Here is a 20,781-nt window from a genome sequence, read left to right on the forward strand (position 1 = left end):
CACTAATGTTCTCATTTAAACATCTCTTTTTGACAGACACAGATCTAGTTTCAATAGTAGGAGAGATTAATATATCAAAGAAAATACAGAAATGATCAGACAGTGCTACATCCTTAATAACAGTTGATGAAATGTTTACACCCTTACTGATAATTAAATCTAAATGTGTCCACGATTGTGTGTGGGTCCATGTACATGTTGAGTCAGATCAAAAGTATTTAAAACAGCTGTGACATCTTTTGCCATAATTCTTTCTGGCTTATCTATGTGAATGTTAAAATCTCCAACAATAGCAAAACAGTCAAACTCTGAGGAAATCGTTGATAACAGTTCTGTAAAGTTCTCAACAAATGCTGGAGATTATTTTGGGGGCCTGTAAATAATGATAAATAGAATGCGTGGAGTACCTTTCAACACAATACCTAGATATTCAAAAGACGGGTAATTCCCAAATGACACTTGCTTCCATTGATAGACATCTTTAAAAAGAGCAGCTACACCTCCACCTCTCCTAGCAGTTCTGCAGGCCCTCATAAAAGTAAAGTTAGGAAGGGGCTTTTTCATTAAGGACTGTTGCACTTACCATTAGCCATTTCCACTAACCTTCCGTCGCCGCCAGTCCGTGTGGAGTTTTGAATGGATTTGATAGGGACTGCAGACGTAAGACCGGCAGTGACGTCACGGCGAGTGCATGGAAGAATCGTTTACCGGCGGCGACGTGACGACGGCGCATGTTCGAAATGTACAAAAAAATTACGTGTACTAAGTACGTCTGAACTATGTACGTCGCCGTACAACACGTCTGATACATACGTCGCCACTAAGCACGTCTGATAACCACGTCATCTCTAAGCACGTCTGATAACCACGTCGTCTCTAAGCACGTCTGATAACCACGTTGTCGCCAAATAACTACGTGTGTTTGTAACGAGTTTTACTGTTATAGGCCGATCTGATTGAACTTTATTTCCAGTAACAAATGGACACTTAATACAAATGTGAACAATAATCGGGGGTGAGTAACCTACTGAATTTAATTTCTTTAACTTTTCCGTGCAGTTCAGAACTGGTTTGAAAGTTGGCAGATTTGCTAATAGTAGTTAAAGCCACTTTTAGCTTCTGGTAGCTTTTTTTGGTAGACCACAACTGTGTTGATCCATTATTCTAGAAAGAAACATGAATGTAAAAGTTTAACAGATCTGCTGTCTTTATTTGTAATATTTTTTGTTTTTATTTATATAGCCTAATCACAGTAATTTAACTGTTCCTGTTATATTGTTTTACTGACTACTGTGGTAAATGTAGTTTGTAATCATTCAATGTGTTGTATGTACTATTATAGTACTCTTTGACCCAGTTTATCCCAAGAAGTTTGTTTCATGACTGTGTACACCTTTCATGCGTTTCAGACATTTCTCCTTACTCAACAGTGATTGTTTTCTCTGTTTATTAATTCAGTGAAGTGGAGGTATTTAACAGACGGTTTACTAGTTCACCTGCCCATTTATTCTTGATAATTACACTGCGTTCCAAATTATTATGAACATGCCATTTTTGTTTATTTTTCCAATATAGTCAATAAGTTTACAAATTCTATTTTCCCCTCAACGCTTATATGACAGTGTGGATGTTATTATATTTATGTGAAATAAAAATGTCAAAAGATGCTTTAATACTTAGAATATGCAAAATATGCTGTTCCAAATTATTATGCAGAATGCACTTTAACCATATTTATAATGATATAATCGATTAAAATGATCCAAAAACAGATATCTGTTAAATGTGCTGCATGGACACAAAACAAACATTGTCCACAAAAAAACAAACACTATGTAAAATAAATAATGTATTTAATGTTACATAATAATATATGAACATATCTTTGACATGACTTTAACTCTCCCCTTCATTAAACTTGTAAGTAAACAAGTATAGTCTTTATTCCACTTAAAGACGCTAACAGTGCATCCCTAAGTTGATGTTTTGAATTGATTCATTGTTAATGAAAGTTGATGTTTTGTTCTGTCCACCTCACAAATCTTTCATATAATGATGCACCACAGGCTCTTAAATATGACTCAGGATGATGGTGGTAATACCTTGATTTCTTTCTTATTGTATGCCCATATGAATTAAAATAGTCAGTGATGTTTTTTGCAGCATGGGATGGTGTATTATCCTTCATGAAAGTAAATTTATTTCAAAAGACGTGATGCCCTTTATATCACATTGTGAAAAAAACATATTTTTAGGAACTCTGCATATCTTCTACACTGTAAAAAAAATCTGTAAATTAACAGTGAAATTACTGTCAATTTTAACAGAAAATGTCCGTACTATTTGTGTTACGGGAGTTTTTCCGTTTATATACATTTTCGAATTGCATTATGGGACTGTGATTGCGGCTTTTGGTGGCCACGGACGTGTAACTCAACAGTTGGTGGACATGGACGTATAACTCAACATTTTAACAATTGTTTTCACTGGTAAGTACTTTTTATTTAAAAACATCACACAAAATTTCAACTAAATTATTAGCACAGAATTCGTTGAATTCGTTGTTTTAAACAATACATTGTTTGAATTTACCGTGTAAAATACAACAGTGAATTTCGTTTAATATTGTTAACACTAACCAATGTTTTTTATGTACAAACTGAACTATAAGTGATTATTTGTAATACAAATAAGCCATTCTGTGCTATTTACTTGTTTATGCCATCTCCTCATGCTCTCTGTTAATTTACAGTTTATTTGTTAGTATTTCTGACATCGGCGGGAAGTAACGTCCCCTCCCTCGCTGCACTGTGTGTGTGACAGACATTGCTGTGAACTTCTGCTCCGCTGTGTGTGTAACAGGTAATTATTTGATGGAAAATAAAATTATTATTTTCTTTGTACTATGCAATTATCATGGATTAGTGTTTAAGGGAAGTGATATTGTATACTTTCGTTTATATTATTGTATAGTTACGGTTATTCTGCTTAGACAGCTAAGGTTAGTTGCTGCAGTATCATGAGTTAGAAAACTGTGTTCGAAATAATGATAAAAAAATTACTGGCTTATTGGTGAATTTGTATGGGTAGAGAAGGCAGATTGACACATGAACTGTTTCGTCAGATACTGTCACATTAACGTTACGAGCTGCTTACGGAGAGTCGTGCAGTTCAAACTTCATATTATATGATACGTGTGTCTATAATATTGATGTTTGAGCGATGAGGCGCTGCAAGTTCTGTGATTGCCTGTTTGAACACCTCCCTCAGGGCAAAAAAAAACCATTTCCGAATGCATTTTCATAATAAATGACTTGTTCTATGTTTAACAATTTAAGCTGCAGCAAACTGTATTTGCCGCTAATGGTATTTGAAGGCGTACCCAACCGGTTGTGACTAGAAGGGATACAGCTACGGCCAAAATTCTGTGAAAGAGCGCTGTTTTCCTCACAGTCGCGACCTACCCCTACCCAACATTTTACGGGATTCAGACAGTAGCTGTATCCTATCTATCTAGAACATCTGTTTTCATATCCTACCCCAATCCTAACCCAAACATGTCGCGAGATTTGGCCGTAGATGTATCTCCTCTAGCCAGAACCTAGACGGGACACAACCATCCACGTCTTCTTTGGCGCTTGCGATGATACTGCCAGCAACATGCCCGTGGACACTGCCTCCTAGCGGTCCATAGACCTTTTGCGAGTAGAATGTGGTGGCAGAAAAACAGTGGAAAGAGCAAGACAACTCACTAGAAAAATGTCATGTTGTTCGTTTTCATCACGTTACATTTATAATTTATTTAGAAAGATTAAAGATTTAAATGGGTTATGCTGAAAAAGCAATAATATCACATATTCTATAATACCATTTATAAAATATTTTTCTATTATTTCTTTTTAACTTATATCTTATAGCCTATGTCTTCTTCCTTTCTGTCCCTACTGTTTGTTCTAAAATTATTATGTTAACATACTTACAAAATATATAAATATAGCACACACACGCACGCACGCACAAAAGCACGCACGCGCACACATACACTATAAAGTGTTGTTAATATATAGACAGGCCTATGCATATTAATTTGTATGTAAACATAATAGTTTTATAATTATTTTAGAACAAACACATAAACACGTAAGCTATAAATATAAGGAGGAAATATTATAAAACAGAACAATTATGAAATATTTAATAATGGTATTATATATAATACACAATAGTATTGCTGTTATATGTACTTTAGCTATTCATACTGTAAAAATAATTGATTTACCAATAAAGAACCATACATATACATTACATACATGCACCCATCTCAGTAGCCAAGACATTTAAACTAAACAAGAAACATAGGGGGAACAGACTTCGACAGAACACCGAATCCATAACAATCACACTAACACTGCACACCGCTACTGCAGAGCTGTCACTTTTTGCCACCAGTTGGGCTCACAAAAAATTGCCCCCACAAAAAACGTCATCTCTGTTTGCCTACACGCAAAAGGTCTATAGACAATAAAACCAGTCAATTTTTTTCATTCTCATGAGGTGAGGAATAGATGATATTGAGAGTGACAGGTAATGTCTATGATCAACTATTGTGATTGCCAAATAGAGTAGGGGGAGGCTGCAGACCTGGAGCAAGGCAGATTTATGGCCTTAGGCCATACGTCACTGTTGTTCATGGTGCATCCAGTACAGTGAGTTTGCATCATCAGATCATACTTAGCAGACCAAGTTTTAGATTGACCATAGACTATAAAAAAGATCACGATATAAGATAAACAGTGTAATGGTTCACACCATATATTAAAATGTAGATATTCACTGTTGATTCATACACAGCATACAGGAGACAATTTAACTCCAGTGGAATTTAGTGTTTTAGTGAATTTAACAATTAATAACAAACATTATTATCCACTATACTTCTCTTACCATTAACCATGGTTTTATTGTGGTAAAAGTGTAGTTATCATGTTTTTTGTGTATTGATTACTATCAGCAAAACCATGGTTTTACTACACTAGCCAAGATTTAACTATGGTTTTTAAAATTGTGGTTACCATGGTTTTACTACAGTAACCATGTCTTTTTTGTGTTAACTGGAGTAAAGCAATGGTTAATTTTCGTAAGGGCTAAGTTATGTTCATTAAAGCAATAAGCCCCAAGAAGCAGTGGGTTAGCAGTGCATTTTATAAAATCTAAGGGGCGTTGTTAGGCACGATGGGGTATTTTATCACGGCTTACAACACGTTTCAACCAATCAGAATAAAGGACCAGATTCTATAATATCGGTTGTCATAGTAATATTCAAATTTACTGTAATTTTAAATATGAAAACCTATAATGAATACACTGTAAATTCTAACAAGTTCAGTTTACTTAAAAAAAAACTAAGGAAACCGATTGCCTCATTTTTCCAAAGCAAACTTAAAAGCAAAATCAAGGTTAACTTAGTAATTAGCTATTAGTAATTATAACAAACATTTTCTGAGTAAATTTATTAATACATATCAATATAGTTTAATATGTAATTTTAAGTTAATATACTTATCAATGGTTACTAATGTTACATAAAAATTTCTATTAAGATTACCGTATTAATTCAATTAAACTAACAAGGTTTTATTTAGTACTGCTAACATTCTAAATACTAGTGCTCTGAACATGGATTTAATTAACAATTTTAAGCTATGTCAACTTAAAAAACTATGTGCAATCGGTTTCCAAAGTTTTTTTTTAAGTAAAATGAACATATTTTTTTTAAGTACAACTGATAGAGAAAACACTCAACACACATATGAAATTCTGAACTGTTTATTTTTGTAATAAACAGCTAAAAAGCTTTTCAGTGAACACATGGACACTTCTGTTCAAACAGTATCAGTCTTTCTGACTAACTTGCCTTTTTCTGTCATTCACAACAAAATTCTAAAAAGCTTTTCTGTAAGAAAAGGCACTTTAGAGAACAAAATAGGCATGTATCTGCAGAAATTTGGCTTTGTAAACAACAATTTGGAATTTTGTATAATTACAAATATTCCTTAAATACTGACTGGCTTTGGAAATGGTATGTTACTAAAAAAAAAAAAAAAGATTGTTACAAATGGTGAAACCGAGGCACACTTAGTGCAATACAAAACATGTCTAATGTTTTTTGAGTAACAGATGCTTTCAAAAGCAACACTAAAACCAAGGCACACTAAGTGCAATACAAAACATGCCTAAAATACATGAGAGCTAACTTTGGAAAGGGTCTGCTACTTAAACAACAACAAAAAACATAACTGATCCCCTTGTTACAAGAGGGCGAAACCAAGGTACACTTAGTGCAATTACAAAACATGCCTGAAATACAGACAACTGACTTAGGAAAGGGTGTTACTTAAAGAAAAAACTCTTCCCCTTGTTACAAGAGGGCGAAACCAAGGTACACTAAGTGCAATTACAAACATGCCTGAAATAACTGACTTAGGAAAGGGTGTTACTTAAAGAAAAAGCTCTTCCCCTTGTTACAAGAGGTAAAACCAAGGCACACTTAGTCCAAGTACAAAACATGAAAGGAAAGGGACAGTTACTTAAAAAACACAACTGATCCCTTTTTAACAAGTGAAGTCAAGGCACATGTGAAAAAAGTGCCATTACTAAACATGCCTAAACACATTTAAAGAGTTAACATTTTCTTAATTTTTTCATCAACCAGTTAAAGTAATATTCACCCAAAAAATTGAAAATTCTGTCATCATTTACTCACTTTCATGTTGTTACAAACCCACCTAAATTTCTTTGTTTTGATGAACACAAATGAAGATATTTTGAGAAGTGATTGTAACCAAACCATTCATGGACCCTGTTTACTTCCATAGTATTCTTTTATCCTACTATGGAAGTCAATGGGGTCCATGAACAGTTTGGTTGCAAACATTTCTCAAAATATCTTCAATTTAGCAGACCTGCCAACCTTGGAAAATTTTTTTGAGTACAGTAGCATCGGCCGAAAGGACAGAACACGGGTTTTTAACATATAATTTAACACATGCAAGCGCACATGCACGCACACACACCTCTTGGTAACTTTCAAGGTAACATGCTGCACATTGCACTTTTTTCCCCATCCTGCCATAATCTGCTTTAAAAATAATTATAAATGTGAATAAAATCATGTTTAACTAAATTTGCCATACATGGTGATTAATAACATTATTAATGTTAAATACTGTATTCTCCAAAGTTTAGCATGTCTGCACAAACACTGTTAAAGTGATATCACTGTTAAATAGTGGGAGATGGTTAACCCACAAATGACATTCTGTTATCATTTACTCAACCTCATATTGTGTCTAACCTTCATGATTTCTTTCTTGAGTGAAACACACACAAAAAAAATTTAGAATTTTTTTTTTGTTTTTCCCTGACTAGCAAAAAATACAATGAAGTGGGGACCAGACACTGTGGTTATCAACACTCTTTAAAATAACTTGTGTATCACACAATAAAGAAACTCATAAATGTTTGGATGGTCTGTTCTGTTATGTAAACTATGACTGAATTACATGTTTTAAGTTAACTATACCTTTAAGACAGTATTTTAGAGTTAACACTGCTTTAAATTCAACCATAACTGTGACAGTAGTGCTGTTAACTGTATGTCTGTCTGTAATTTATTGTAGCTTTGTTTACAGTACAGTACAGTACGGCATAGGCACCTATCACGTGGTCGCTCGAGACACGAGATATTTTCCATTTATAAAACTTTATTTGATGTGGTTTGTATATGACGTTTTATTTTATTGACAATTATCAAGAGCGCGTTATTTCAGAACGCATTTAATCCGCTTCACTCGGTTGTCAGGTGGATTCCCTTCACTGAGAGTGAACTTTCAGTTTTTATTTGACTAAAACTGGATGCTCTCCCAATGGTAAAATCAATGTACTTTTTCGTAAGCGCTCAATTATAAATGATGCTCATTTAGAAATCAGAAGTAATGTTAGCGCATCTTGCGGTCAAGTGCACGTTATGAAACGGAGCCCGCGCGACCGTCGACTTCAAAGGATTAAAGGTATAGCGGAAGATTTTCGTTTTCCGGGTGGATCACCACTGTTATTGGTCATCCCAGATGTCAATCAATCCCCCCGATTATATGTTGACGTATAACCGTCGCACGTGCTCGCCTCTACGTTCGCTTTCTGCACATGCGCACTTTCACGTGTATGTGTGTTGTGCTACGGTTTCAACCATTCATTGAAAGTCGCCTTCTCACTGTGTTTTTGTCAAAATGTCTGAGGGTCGCAAGAGAAAAAGTGTCTACGAATTGTATGACAAGAAGAGAAAGGACTATAAAGAAAGAAACAAGACCAAAATGTTTATGGGAGACTATTTCACACGCTGGCGTGAGCTAAAAGGACAGGTTGGGCTTCCCACGCGAAGTTTCTACTGGAAAGGTACATTTTGTCATGCTATTTGGAGAAATCCATTTAAAATCACTGCTGGTAAAAGTTGATGTAAGCTATGATTAGCGATGCTAGCCCTGGCACAAGTCACGAACCGCACAGACACGGTAAACATGCCGACAGAAACTTGTAAACAGAGCGAAGAGAAGAACTGAGCTCCTGCACGCTCTCTCTCTGTCTCGTGCACGCGTTTAACAGGCGTTCCCTCTCGGGAGCATTTTTTTAAAAATATCGAGGGGCTGTTCTTTTAAATAATTCGTGAAAATCTTCCGCTATACCTTTAAGCTAATGCATTATTTCATTATTTGCACATCCACCCTGACCAGTTTACCTTAGCGGGTCAGACGTCTTGACTCTCCGTTGAAAAAGATGGTCAGAAACTGCGGGTGGAGGAAGGAGATCACGCTGGATTTGGGATTCCATCGATAGCAGACTCTTGTTACTGATTGGCCATACGACTTGTCAATCATCCCCACTTTCTATGTGGTGGATGAGCCCAGTGCTATGATTGGACATATTTTTCTTTTTTCTGTTGCTTCTTTTGAGTACTTCGTGCGGCAAAGGGCGTCATCAGGTTTTTGCGTAATTTAGAGTGACAAATCGTACCACCGTACTTTGAGGTCAAAATGAGTACCTGCTATGCAAAATGCATACAGGTTGGCAGGTCTGATTTAGGCGGGTTTGTAACAACATGAAAGTGAGTAAATGATGACAGAATTTTCATTTTTGGTTGAATTATACCTTTAACGGTTAGCACCCAAGGCCAAAAGAAAAGACATTAGGTTAAAAGCTGATTTTTTAGAGTTTGGAGTTTGGGTTTCAGGTTCTTACCTCCTAAAGATAGAAATACCCTCTGAATAAATTCAAATGTATTCCTCATTGTCTTTGGGTAGTCTAAATTTAGAGCATAGATTAAAGCAAAAAGGAGACATACAGCATGTGGCAAGCTTCGGACATCGTCCATGACAAATTTTCCCTCCAGAATGATTTCCCTTATTGCGTTAACGTTCAGTGCATGTGGAGTTCTGGCAGGCATGTCTTCAGGTAGAACTGTAAGCAGGCCAACGTCAATTTGGCTGAAGTCTGCATCTACATCAGAATCCTAAATAGAGAAAATAATAAGAATGAATGTCTTTAACTTAAAACATTGATTGTATAGAATTCATATTCAGCAAAATATAGACGGTTTCAGAGGTGACAACATAAACAAGCGGCTTTCGTGGTCAACGCGTAACTTCTGATAAACTTCGGTAAGAATAAATAACAACAAAGTCCTTTAATGTAGTTTATTTATATAATAAGCAAAATAAACAACACGTAGATTACATAGGAAACCAAAACATTGGTTATTTTCGACAAGGTATTTGTTCAAGAATTCAGTTTAGCAACTAGTCAGACCATTAAAAAAACCTGAAACTGGAAGTAAAGTTCGGACCAGACGCGTATCACGTCACCACACATGTGTCCGATGAAACAGTCTATAAAGAGTGTCCAAAAGCTGTTTAAAAAAAACGCAAATCTCTTCCTTCAGCTTGAAGCATTTTGTTCACCACAGTGCACTGTGTTGGTAAGATGCACAAGAAAGTGTAATCAAGCTTCATGGCAAACATGATTGCCAAAGACATCAATAAAATAAATTGTGCAAGTTACAAAATAGAAGGACTTCTTTTGCATTCTTCCTAATTATTAATCTCACAGAACTAAAGAGAATTAATAGTTCAGATAGTTGATATAATTATTAAAATATATTCATCATTTACTAATTCTCTATCACTTAGAACTAGGGCTGCACGAAAAATCGCATGTGATTGTCATGCCCATCTCCTCAGTGAGGCCCTGTTTACACATACATGGTTATTTTTAAAAACAGAGATTTACCTTCATTTGTGCCCCTCGTTTACACGCAAACCGAGAACTCGCCTCTGAAACCGATTGTTTCTAAAAACTCTGGCCAGAGTGGAGATCTGGAAAACCTTCGGTTGCAAGGTTGCATATAAACTGAGACAAACGAATGTTTAAGCAGGCAACGTTACAGAGTATGCGCCAGAGCTCGCACCTACATCAAAAGTGCGACCTATGTTTACATGTGACTGCTACTCTGAACACTTCCAAGATCACATTTATGTTCGTGCAAACTCGTTTTGTGTGTTTGTATTTGCAAATACAGCTGCTCCATTATGTTGAGGAGCAGAGACGAGTGCTTGGAGGTCAGCAATTTTACACGTGTTTGACTTCATGCGGCGCTGCAAGAACCGACAGACGGAAGATGTCAAAGTACAGCGAGAGCGATTCGAAATTACACCTCTACGTGTGATTCCTCAACTCGCTCTCGCGGTACTTTGACGTCATCGATCACCTACTGCAACAACTCCTCCCTCCAACATGAAGAACCAGTTTGCGTCACCACCAGCGCTTCCGGTGAGTGGCTTACGTGGGCTTGAGCTTCTCTTGACGGCATATATGCACGGGTACGTGTAAATAAACAGTTTTCTGAAAACTGACATGTGTGCACGATATAATTTTTGAATCTGGAGAGGCTGAAATGTCTGTTTATGAAAATAGCCGCCCACGTGTAAACATAGCCTAAAGCCGGTTCCTTGATTAGTAGTAAATTGGCACTTTACCTGCTTTCAGATGGAGCGGCATTTACTACACAAAGCCGTAGATCACTGACAATCGGGGCAATTTCGCATTAATTATCACAGACGTATTGCCTGCAATATGTATGCGATATGGCCCAGCTTGTCAGTGAACTAGCTTTGTGTGGTACATGCAGCTCCATCTAAAAGCAGGTGATAGCAATTTACTAATCAAGGAACCGGCTTTACTGAGGAGATGCGCGTAATATCGCATAGGATTTATTGTGCAGCCCTACTTAGAACCCCTATGACTTTCTTCGTGGTAAACAAATACCGGCGCGCAGGTCGTAGCAGCAAACACACTGTGCGGTGATCATGCCGAATTTCTGACACTGTCAGAAAACTACTGTAGGCTATCTTTCGACGCAAGACCCGGAAAATGGCCGTCTTTGAACCTCTCTCATTGTACGACAAAGGACCACCGATGGAGAGCCACGATCACAGAAATCGCGACGATTGTTTCACGATGGCAATCTTTCGTCTGGGACAGCCAATAATCGTGCAGTGTATACCGGACTTTAGTCTGTCTACTGTATACTCCTTCTCATAACCTGATCCATACAATTATGAAACAAAACTTAAAGCAGAAACACCAACATTACTTACAAAGCACGTCTTGAAAAACTCATCCGAGTCATCCCCCAGGAGAACTGGAAGTCCATGAAGTACAGCGGTACGCACACAAGATACATCAGATGACTAAAAAAACAGACAGAAAATAGAGTAAGAGGGTAAAATTCATTTCATGGTTTAACAATAACAACATTTAACAAAATAAAGGAGTACCTTTAAATCAACCTGACGTAAAATTTCATCAAGTGTTCTTCCTTGAGTTCCCCCTTTCTTCCGGAAAATTTCAAGGAAACGTGCAGAGTGTTTGTCCAGTGCTGCATAGAATTCAGATCGCAGATTCTTGCCAGATATACGATTGAATTCTGCAAAGATCTAAGCACAAGCACAGAATGGTTAATTACTTAAAAAGAAACAAATTAATAAAAAGCACTTTAGGTTGTGAAGAGGAAAAGAAAACAACCCTGGCTTTCTGTGAAAAGTGCTGGCCATTTTTCCAAGATCTCAGAAACAGGAGGTTCAGAGTGAATGATTTCCTTCAATCTCAGGGCAAATGTACTGTCCATCTTTTGGCCAATGAGGCTCATGTCTCGGCTCTTCTTTTTCATTTCTTCTACAAGTTCTTTTCTTAGGCGTTCTCGACTGTCTTCATTCTCCCCGTTAGGAAGATTTGGCAAAAAATTTACTTCAAATCGTCTAGGTTTTTTAATGCTTCTCCTGAAAGCACTGCCTGCTTCTGCACCTCTCTTTCCCTCAACAGCAACATCACTACAGCCACATTTACGCAGTTTTGTTCTGTAGTTGGCCATTTTAAATTTCAGGCTGTTTTTCCATCCAGCTGATCCTGTTGAAGAACCCGGTTCAGTCAAGCAGGGGTGTGCTCTGATAAGAGCAGTAGCAACTTGAGCAAAGTTTTCATCTGATGGATATGCCTTAAAAGTGTACATGGCACCCGCAAGTGATTCCAATATGTCATGTTTAATGTCTCTTCCAACATCAAGACTTGTACCATCTTTCATAAAAGCAAGGTTACCCTGACGGAGACGATACTCAACATTAACAGAAAATTTAGGGATTTCAAAATCCTCTGGCCACTCACTCTGGCGTTCAGCAGACAACTGCTCTGATGTATCCGAACCTGAGAGAAGTACAGTGTCGGCCTGACTTGAGGAGGGAGAAGTTGATAGAGGAATTATTTTCAAATGTTGCCTTATCTGGCAAATCCTTAATATCCCTTAGGTTGCATAATGCATGATTAAAGTCAGGGTCTTCAAATTGGACATTGAAAGAATATGTGACTTGCAACTTCTCTTGAAGCACACGTTTCAAGGCATCAACATCAGCTGGTTTTTCTGAAATCACAACCTTTCGGATGTCACTGTCGTGCACAATAACGCGAAACATCATTGACATGGCTGGCTGAAATTCTAAAATAAAAAGAAAAATAAGTCAACAACACAAACGATAATAAAATAAAATACAATAAGGTCACTTAGCAGCAGATGTGATGCTTCAATGTGACAAAGAACTGGCCTCGGATATTATAGGCTGCCAAAGGGAAAGGGTCATTTAGTTCAGAAGGCAGAATTACTTGCAGTGAATGCAAACTATACAATTCATAAGAGCGCAAATGCTCGATGTACCAGGCAGTCTGGGGTTTACAGAGGAACATTATGTCAGTGTTGATTGCCATGATTTGTTTAATCTGCATGAATTCTGGCAAACCTGAACAAGATCCAACTGAAACCATCATGTCTGGGCAATACTTAATACCATCAATGGTAACACTGGATGACACTAGCACTGTACTGCAATTAGGGCTCCTTAGATGCAGATATTCCTGCACATTGTCAGGAAAGGCTGTTACAAGTGAACTACAGACCCTATCCATTTGTATTCCTGGCTTGAAAAACCCCCCTGCATCCATGTGATAGGCCATTGTCATTTGATGCTTCTTAGCCAGCATTAGGGGGACATTTTTGAAGTTTTGTGCATCACGGATCACTTTCTTAAAGAACTTATGTTTGCCCTCGAATCTCATTGTCCAAAGATTTCTCAGTGGTCCATACATTCTGATTAACTGAGGATAATGCTCTATGTAGTGATGCTTCGGACGCAGAACAAAGTTTGGGAAAACTTCTTGAAGCAAAGCTCTGTGTTCTGAGATCTTGCAATTCAAAAACTCCACAGTGTCATCAGCAAATTTGATAGACAAACTCAACTCCACAATATCTTTCAACAACATCAAAATCTCCCAGGTATGGTCATTCTCTGCTATGGTATGGCCTATCAAAAGTGGAAGGAGTCTCAATAGGGTCAAATTCTCATGGCCATTTCCCCCAATTGTTGTTTTTTTTGTGTATGATTGTGGAATAGGCTGTGGCTGATCAGTCCTGTCTGAAAACTTGTATGGAAATTGTTTAATGGCACTGTTTAAGGACTCCAGGGTAAAGTAACGTTTGCCAATTAAATTCTGTAAACACAATGCCATCTCTACAGGAACGACACCCTCCAACAGATCATGCAACAGATCTGGGGGGAAACCCCCAATGGCATGAAAGTGTTTCAAATTGTCACTCAAGGGACAGCTTCTCTTTACACCATACTGTACCACCAAAGTACTGTCCAGCAGAACATCTTGGACATGTTGTTGGTGTTTTTCTTTTGTTCTCATTTCAAACAAGCCTGACCTAACTTCCTTCACATTAATGTCCTCCCTTGTGGCAAGGCAAAATCTACATGGATGATTCACTCTAAAGCTCTCCTGAAAACCTGCTAGTGAATGGGCACCCAGATTATCTGCCATGACATGAAGAACAGATCCCCTTACACATGATCCCAACTGCTCAACAAATACTCCTTGCTGTTCAAGACATTTCAGGTCTTCAATTAGTGGATGAAGTATTTTCGAGTAGCCATGCTGCCTAACTACATTTGTTTTACAAAGAAGAGCTAGCTGAATGGTATGCAAAGAAGACACATTTTTTGCAGGCAAGTTTGCAAGAACCCAGTAGACAGCACACAATTTGTGCTTTTTTCGTGATGTTCCGAGTGGATTGGCCACTTCGAAATCATTTATGTATAGACATATTTTGTAATCATTTTCGGCAAAAAATGAATTATCCCTATAATGTGTGCCATCCCTGTAACTGCTGTATCTCCCTGAGGTCTCACCTGAAGCTAGCACCTTGTCAAGAACTTCTCTTTTTTTCAGCAATTTCTGCAACATTTCAATAATTGGGATATAGACATAACACTGATCATCTCTATCAATTTTCTACTCAACAGGCATGACAACTGGAAATTCTCTCAAGAAATATGATGTTCTCCTGTTGGTTGTGGAAAGAGGACCTCCTTCTTTTGTACACTGTAACATCACATTGCTGTCTGTGACTGCCCTGACAAGCTCTTTTACAACTGAGCTGTTTGCCTCACCACAGTGCTTAACAATAATCTGCTGTATTGTGCTACTTAACAGCGATTCAGACAGCAAATTAATTTGATTCAGCTGTTGGATCATTTCTTGTGTTGCGCTATCTGAAATATGCAAGATTGTCTGCATTTTGAGAAACAGTGAAGCCAAATTGTGTTCAAGCTTTTGCCTTGTATCATCCAAATTGTCTCGTTCCTCTGGCAAATTACACTTATCTTCACTGTCTATGCTGTCAATTGGAGGTTGAGCTGGATTTTCCTCTGTGTGACTATCCTGAGTACTTGATATAATTCCCAATTTAAAATGCTCAGGGGCGGGGCGGTTGTGGTGATGTGCCTTACTTTTATGGGCGTTAAATGTGGAGTACACATTTGTTTCAAAAACACAGTCTTTTAAAGGACACTGAACTTTTTCATTGTTCCTCAAATGAGAACGCAAATGACCAAAATAATCTGACTCATTGCATGGCTCAGTAAAGTCACAAACATGACACTTGTAACATACTGGAACAGTACTAGATTTCACAATACTTTGTTGAGAATGGATTTTTGATAAATGTACTTTCAATGCATTAAATGACTTAAAGGTACATGGACAGTCTGAATGGAGACATGGTATCGGAGCAATGCGGGAATATGTTCCATGATTTATGCGATAGTGCTTAAGTTGTGCTCTCTTTTCAGATGTAAAAGTGCAAAACTTACATTTCCACTGCATGGCAGAAGGAAATCAGCAGGTTATCTAAAGAAAGACAAATGAAGATTCATTATTCCATTAGTCAAAATTAGAAGAAGTATACTACTTTTTTAAAACAGTGTTGGCCACTTCGGATATGCATATGGCCAATAGGGTAAAAAGAAAATTAAGTATTACTTTAAAACCTTAGTCATAAGTTGGCATAATAACTTTGTGTTCATGCTATGGCCTAACAAAAACATTTTACATTACCATTAACTAACTACCTTATTTAAAGATAAATAAATGCAAATCTGTCAAGATTAGTTTATATACAATAAACGTAAAATAACAAGCAATACACAATTCTACTTATATTAATAAATACAGCCCTCTCTCTCTCTCTCTCTCTCTCTCTCTCTCTCTGTGTGTGTGTGTGGAGGAGAAATGCATGGTAAACAATGCATGAAGAAATAAAGCAGTACACCTTTAAACCTTTAAGACAACTAGTTACATATGGTTTTATTTTACAATGGGTTTACCTGTTTGCATCTATTATCTTCTTTTTTCCGCGTTGTCCTCGACCGAGGATAAACGAGTAAAATTAGCGTCTCCCTCAAAACATTGCTTGAACGCGTCAAACCGGCGCGTTTAGGGTGACGTCGATTTGGCAAGCTTTTTACTGCGTCTTTGTTGTTGCTTGGCAGTCGTAATGTTGCGCGCGCACACACACAACTGTTAATGAAGAACTACGCACCATTGCTCCGTTCATTTTATCAATCCTTTCCAAGTATACGAAATCAAAGTTTCAGAAAAGAAATAATAAACCACCATTAGGCTTATCTATAAATGCTGACGCTTCTCTGGGGAGGGGCTTTATATACAGAGTAGCGAGGCGATTGCCAATTTTTGCGCATGCTCAGTATATACAACGAACTAGAAAAAAAGCCGTTTATACAAATATTATGGTACAGTTAATGTCAGGCTTAATTGTTGGTCGGAAATGTGTTGTGTTACGTTAATTGTGATATCAGCACGCGATTTTAGAGATGTCGTTTTTCCCCATTCAAGTATATAGGACTTAGTCTTGCATGACAGTTCTTAAATTACTGTAAAAGACTGCTTATTGTGCATCATTGCTTTATTATATCAAATATGCACGTTTGTTATTCATGAAAACCTCGCGTTTCTCTACAACACCGATGAAGCATTCAAAACGCATCTGTTTGGACATCGCACATGTGTGATTGGTTTTATGTATAACGTTGCAAAACCAATCTTTATTGCAAACATGAGCAGACTATCTTGTAATATATACTTAGTTTAATTATACATTTGGTTTTTTTGCCCCTTTATATTTACTTTAAGTAAAGATTTGTTCAAATTGGGTGTATTTTTGCGCCAATTGCCCCGGTAACGTTAAATGTAACTTAGGCCTAACATCGTAATAAATTCGTCAAAACAGCATGCATGCATATAATTGTGGAAAATGTGTCGACAATAAGGACAAGCAAACAAGAAAAATACAAAATGTTGTGTTAATTACCTTAAAGTTGCAGAGGGTAACGTTAAAACTTCCTTTGAGAATCTTCCTCACGAGTCACTCCATGTGCTTCGTCCAGGTGTGGGGAAATGTGCTAAAATGCGCCTGCTCAATAGAACGTCTTGGATCTTCTTCTTCTTCTGGTGTTTTATGGCGGTTTGGCAAACCAACGAAAAGGTGCATTACCGCCACCTACTGATCTGGAGTGTGGAGTGAGCATAGATTTGGAAGAAAGAAATGCAAAAAAAAAAAAAAAAAAAAAAAAAAAATTTTTTAAAACCTAAATTCTGTTTATTATTCCTATGTTTTTCAAATATTTAAATAACACTTCTTGAATTCTTGATTGCCTACCCTCTTTTCCTAACAATACTTTTAAAGAAAAATTTTCTACTCCCATACATCGTAATTCTTGTATTAATTGAAATCTCTCCCTTTCATATGCAGAACACTCATTAATAATATGTATTACTGTTTCTAATTCTCCACACTTGTCACATTCTCCCGATTCATGTTTACCTATTTTAAATAGACTATAGTTTAATGCTGTATGTCCAATTCTTAGTCTTGAGATAATGACATCACGGCTGCGTTCAGCCCCGACAAAACGTTGCATAACGTTTATTAAACAGAAACGGTGATGCATTGAACACCCTGTTGTGATGACGCAAGAGTTGCAACTACGGTAGCTGAGAGGCCATTCTTTGTGTTCTTTTTTAAATGTTTCTAAAGCCTGATGAAATCATTATAAATGTGTGTTTAATACTGTAAAATACCCTCGATGTTACAATCACTGACCTTGCTGTCCAAAATGAAAGACAACATTCCAACTTGAACCCATTGAGAGAGCTGTCTCTTTACTATCGCGTGGTTTTATACATCTTGCCGCTGATTGGGCTGACATTTCTGACACACCCACCAAACAAGAGAAAACGCTTCTAAAACCTGTTGCATTCCGTTGCACACCGTTTCCAGCAAACATGTCGTTCAACCCGGAAACCGTAGCAAAACGTTGCGCACCGGTGTGAGATTGAACATGCCCCACGTCTTGGATCTTCTTCTTCTTCTACTTTTTAATGGCGGATCATATCTTGACGATACATACCGCCATCTACTGGATAACTACACAGGAGTGTGTAAAATGGACTTTGGCAAAAGACACCTTAAATCATAAAATCATAAAACAATAATAAAACCAAACCCCCTCCCGGGAAAAAATAAATACATTTAATAATAATACTGTATAAACCAAATAACCTAAATTATTTTACTTAATCCAGTATCATTAAGATACATAATGAGGTATCTGCATCTTTGTCCCTGAATTCCTTGCTCCTGTAAAATATTATGAATGTAATTTTCTGCATCTGAGTCTTTCCATTTCTGTCTAAATTGGTCAAATTTCTTACATTTATATAAAATATGGGTGACATCTTCCAAGACTTTACATTCAGAGCATATGCCATTACTTTTATCTATTAAGGACAATGTGGAATTAAGGCCTGTGTGGCCCAACCTCAATCTGGTTATAATAACTTCTTCATGCCTATTAAGACCCAATGAGGTAATTCTTTTGAACGTCTTGGATATTTTGAGTAAGTTTACTTAAATTGCATTAGTTATGTGAACTTTGTAGTGTAACATTTAAAGAACAATTAACCGTTTTAAGTAAACTCAACAGTTTGGTTAAAAACAAGTAAACATACTAGCATTTTTATAGTAAGGATTACTATTTGCTTTTACAGTGTATGCTTATACAATGGATCATAATGTGTGTTATTAATTGTTTAATTCAGTAAAACACTAAATTCCATTGCAGTTCAATAGGGTATATGTGCAACTTACTACCGTATTCCTGTTAAACATAGTAGATTGCTTCCAGTTCTGTATGCTCTATGCGGACACGGTCCTGTTTTCATACATGAAGACTTCAGGAGCTACCAAACACGAGAATAACCATGTGTCCAGTGAATATGCTCATTAACATCTTAAACCTAAGTAAAAGAAAATGTACTAACTTTTTTATTATACTTTATATATTTTGATCTAGGTATTTTTTTCTGACATACATTCAGAACATAACATAAATAATACTACGAATAACAATAACTCGCTACAATAGCACAAACTGGCAACCGGAAGTGATCAACCCAGTTTTCCTGTATGGTCACGTGACGTTCGACAAATACTGCATTGTCTCCTGTTGCCTGTGTATAAATCAACAGTGAATATCTACATTTATACCATGGGTATGTTAAATGCTGTATTCTGATTGGCAGTTCAAATGTCTTAAAAATAGGCACCAGAGCATTGTTTGTTGTAACCATGGTATAAGAGGAATAATTGACTCCAGTCCTTTGAATTATTTGAAAATAATGCACATCCTCGGTGTAACAGCACTCCGCTTCACGTCGTGCCGCATTACCACCTTGGGTGTGCATTATTTTCTTATAATTCAATGGCCCATCATCAATTATTCCTTACTTATACCACGGGTCTGTTGAATGCTGTATTCTGATTGGCTGAGAAATGTTCCGTGGGTGTTGATTACTTTTCTGTAAACCGCACACCTAACTCTTAAAAATAGACACCAGAACAATGTTATTGGTAACCGTGGTATAAGCAGAATAATTGACTCTGGTCCTTTGAATTATTTGACAATAATGTACACCCACGTGTGTAACGGCACTCCGCCTTGCGTCGTGTGGCATAACCACATTGGGTGTGCAATGTGTATTATGTTCTTATAATTCTACGGCCCGTCGTCTATTATTCCTTACATATTTTAATCTTTGGTGTGGATCATTACTTACACTTTTCCACTAAAAATTAGCAAATGTCAGGAAATAAGAAAATATGTTCCATATGGCATATTTTATAACATGTAAAATAGTGTACTGTGCTGTCTTTTACTGTTATTTTCAGATTTATACCAGCACCAACTTTTGGATGCCCAGATGACACACACAGAAGCCATCCAGTCTTGCTTTCTGTTAAATCTTGCTCTGTTTAGTGCTTGCTGTCATGGCCCAGTTTCTTTCTCTCTCTTTCTCTACACTCTCACACACACACGCTCACACACACATTCATACACACACACACATTGCCCGCTCTCATTACTCTCAGCCGCAGCTGTTTCCACTCTCCCTCTCCACCTGTTCCTCATCTTCTCTCATTTACCCAGGCTTTATCTATCGTGCCCTGTCTTTGTCCTTTGTCAGATTGTTAAGCTATGCAGACGTGTTCGTTTCTGTACTGGAATTATATCTACCATTTCCTGTCCTGTCCTGTCTCGTGTGTGAGGATTAGCTGTTGGAATTACCCCCCTGCGTTTTGTCATACACAGAACTGTGGCTCGAGAGAGACTTGCATTGTACCTGTGTGGTGCTGCTGGCTGGCATCGGTCTCCTCTCGCTCTCTCCGGGTGCCTTGTGAACCCCGCTGCCCTTTTCGTTCTGCTCTGC

The 20,781-nt window shown here is 37.3% G+C and overlaps 2 long non-coding RNA genes across 2 annotated transcripts in view; one reads left to right on the plus strand and one right to left on the minus strand.

The window, feature by feature from the left end:
• The first annotated feature begins 2,697 nt into the window (after positions 1–2,697).
• LOC135718496 (uncharacterized) overlaps positions 2,698–20,781 on the plus strand; it is a 43,452-nt gene continuing 25,368 nt past the window's right edge. The window contains exon 1 of the long non-coding RNA XR_010520853.2: positions 2,698–2,862. This is a non-coding gene — a long non-coding RNA (uncharacterized lncRNA). The remainder of the gene's footprint in view (positions 2,863–20,781) is intronic.
• On the minus strand, positions 12,940–17,397 carry LOC135718524 (uncharacterized). Its single transcript, XR_010520881.2, has 3 exons — positions 17,324–17,397; positions 15,807–15,843; positions 12,940–13,096 (listed from the first exon to the last, which is right to left on the minus strand). It is a non-coding gene; the product is annotated as an uncharacterized lncRNA (long non-coding RNA).

Source organism: Paramisgurnus dabryanus, chromosome 10 (assembly GCF_030506205.2).
Source record: "Paramisgurnus dabryanus chromosome 10, PD_genome_1.1, whole genome shotgun sequence".
In the NCBI taxonomy this organism is placed as follows: Eukaryota; Metazoa; Chordata; class Actinopteri; order Cypriniformes; family Cobitidae; genus Paramisgurnus; species Paramisgurnus dabryanus.